The 2,500-nt window shown below is 79.6% G+C and overlaps 1 non-coding gene across 1 annotated transcript; it reads right to left on the bottom strand.

Annotated features, from left to right (window-relative positions):
- Window positions 1–463: 463 nt before the first annotated feature.
- On the bottom strand, window positions 464–616 carry LOC136996668 (5.8S ribosomal RNA). The gene has a single exon (XR_010887632.1). It is a non-coding gene; the product is annotated as a 5.8S ribosomal RNA (ribosomal RNA).
- Window positions 617–2,500: the final 1,884 nt, after the last annotated feature.

Below are 2,500 nucleotides of genomic sequence, written 5' to 3'. Positions count from 1 at the left end.
GGCCCCAGCGGGACGAACTCCGCGAAGCGGGCGCTCCGGGAGCGGGGGGTTTCCCCGAGTCTGCACTTAGGGGGACGAAGGCCCGGCCGCGCGGGGAAGAGGAGGCACCCTCTCCCCGGGGCACGGGCCTGCGAGGCGCCCCAGCCGCGCCACCCCGCACGGCGCGCGCCGCGCAGCGGTGGCCACCGCGCTCGGAGGGCGAGGAGGGCGGGCACAGGCGCGGCAAGGCACGCCGGCCGCGGCCGCTGCGGGCGGCCCGGCACCGGAGCCCGGCGGGCAGGAAGACCGGGGCCGCCGGTGCACGCACCGGGGTCCCGGCTCCGCCGCCGACTCTCCGCCGCCGAGGCCGCCGCGCACCGCCGCCGCCGGCGCCGCCGCGCCTCCCCCGCCCCCCCACGCGCCCCCCCCGAGGGGCGGCACCGCTGCGCCAACGCGACAGCGGGGGTGACGATTGACCGCCAAGCGACGCTCAGACAGGCGTAGCCCCGGGAGGAACCCGGGGCCGCAAGTGCGTTCGAAGTGTCGATGATCAATGTGTCCTGCAATTCACATTAATTCTCGCAGCTAGCTGCGTTCTTCATCGACGCACGAGCCGAGTGATCCACCGCTAAGAGTTGTCTCGGTTTCGGTCCCCGCCGCGCGCGCGGGGGGACCGGGCAGCCTTCGGCAGCCCCTGAGGGCCCCCCCTCCGCTCCGCCTCCCTCCTCACGCCGACGCCGGCTGCTGAGCGAGGGACGGCCGAGAGCCAGAGAGAGGGGCTCGCCCCGCTGACCGTACGAGCACAGAGTGGGGGGGGGGAAAAAGGGAAAAGGAAAACCCGAACGAGAAGGGCGGGGAGCCCTCGCTCCCGACCTGGGACAACCCTTTGCTCGCTTCGAGTCCGGCCCAGGCGCCCAGGCTCGGCCCGGCCCGGCGGGGAGCAGCGCGCCGGCCGCGCCGCCTGCCTCAGGGACGCTGGGGGAGGGGGCGGCTCCCCGCGGACCCCCAGCGTCGGAGCCCGGCCGCCACCGGCAGCGGCACCGGCCGCTGCCCGCGCGCCCGCGGCCCACCGGCCCCGCGCTCCCCAGCTCCTCGCTCGCCTCGCCGGCCTCCGGCTCCGCCGTGGCCCCGAGGCGGCGCCCACGCCCGCGCGCGCGCACACACAGCCTCCCGGACGACACCACGCGCTCTCCCGTCCCTTCCGCGGACAGACGCCCGGCGGCGGGCGGGCGGGCAAGGCGGGACGGACGGGGACGGCGCCCGCTCTCCCCGTCTCCACGCGGAGAACGGGGGGGGCCGCCCCCGCCGCCCGCCTGCCGCCCGCCCGCCGCCCGGCGAAGCCGGGTTGGGCAGAGCGAGGCAGGCGCGCCGGATGGCGGAGTGCCGGCGGGTAGGGCGCCGCCGCCAGCGGCCACGGCGGCAGACCGAGAGCCCCGGCCAGGGAGGAGAGCGGATCGCGCCGAGGCGCGGCGTCCGCACCACCCGCGGTGGGTGGGGGCTCACCGTCCCGGCGAGAGCACGCGCTCGCGCCGGGGTCACGCGTTCGAGGCAGGCCGGCGCCAGCCGACCGCGCGGCGTCCCTCCGCCGAGACCAGACCGCGGAGAGAGGGGGCAGGGTACCCCTCTCCGTCCCGGCTGCCCGCAGGGCGAGCGCGGGGCGCGCCGGCTGGCATGGGGGGGCACGGCGCCCGCGCGCGCCGGCCCCCCGGCCCTCCGGCAGCACACCCGGCTGCCCCCCGGGTCGCATCGGGCCGCCCGAGTCTTTAAACCCCCGCCCGGCTCTCCCGCCGAGAACCCTCGGGCCCGGAGCCCGGGGCCCATGGCCATCCCTACCCGGGGCGGCTACCGGCGGCCGCGGTGGCCGGAGGCCCTCCGCTCCTCCCGCCACCCCGCCCCCCACCCCCCGCCCGGCCCGCTCGCAGCACGGTCCCCGCGGCACGGCGCGGGGCGGCTGGAGCGGTGGGGGGGGGGGGAGAGAAAGGGAAAGCGGAAAGGGCGGGAGGGCACGGCCGGTGCGGCGCTCACGGCGCGGCGCCCGGGAGGAGCGAGCTGGCACACGGGACCACACGGGTGGGTCACCGAGGGGGGGCAGGAGGAGCGCGGACGCTAGGTACCTGGCCCTGGGGTGAGGGAAACGACCTGAAATCCCCGCGGGGGTGCCTCCCCCGCCGCCGCCCGCCGCCGGGCCGCCGCCGCCTCGCGGCGACGGCGGCAGCCTCGGCGGCAGCAGCGAGGCGGGACGCGGAGGGGAAACCCGGCACCCGCCAGCCGGCTCCGGCGCCCCTCGGCGGAGCGTCCGCCCGCGGGGTGCGCCCGACACCCGCCGCCACGACCTCGTCCTCCTCCCGGGGCCCGGGGTTTCCCTCAGTAACCCGGCGCCCGGCGGCAGCTGCGCCCGGGAGGAGAGCCGTGGTTTGGGCCGCCCGCTCGGGCACGACCCGTCGCCTCGCGTGGCCTGGCGCGACGGCCCCCGCTCGGGGTCCGCCGCCGCCCGGCGCCCGCCCCGCGCGCCATCCCGGAA

The sequence above is a fragment of the Apteryx mantelli genome, unplaced genomic scaffold, assembly GCF_036417845.1.
Source record: "Apteryx mantelli isolate bAptMan1 unplaced genomic scaffold, bAptMan1.hap1 HAP1_SCAFFOLD_63, whole genome shotgun sequence".
NCBI lineage: Eukaryota > Metazoa > Chordata > Aves > Apterygiformes > Apterygidae > Apteryx > Apteryx mantelli.
This window is presented reverse-complemented; position numbering and strand designations above follow the sequence as displayed.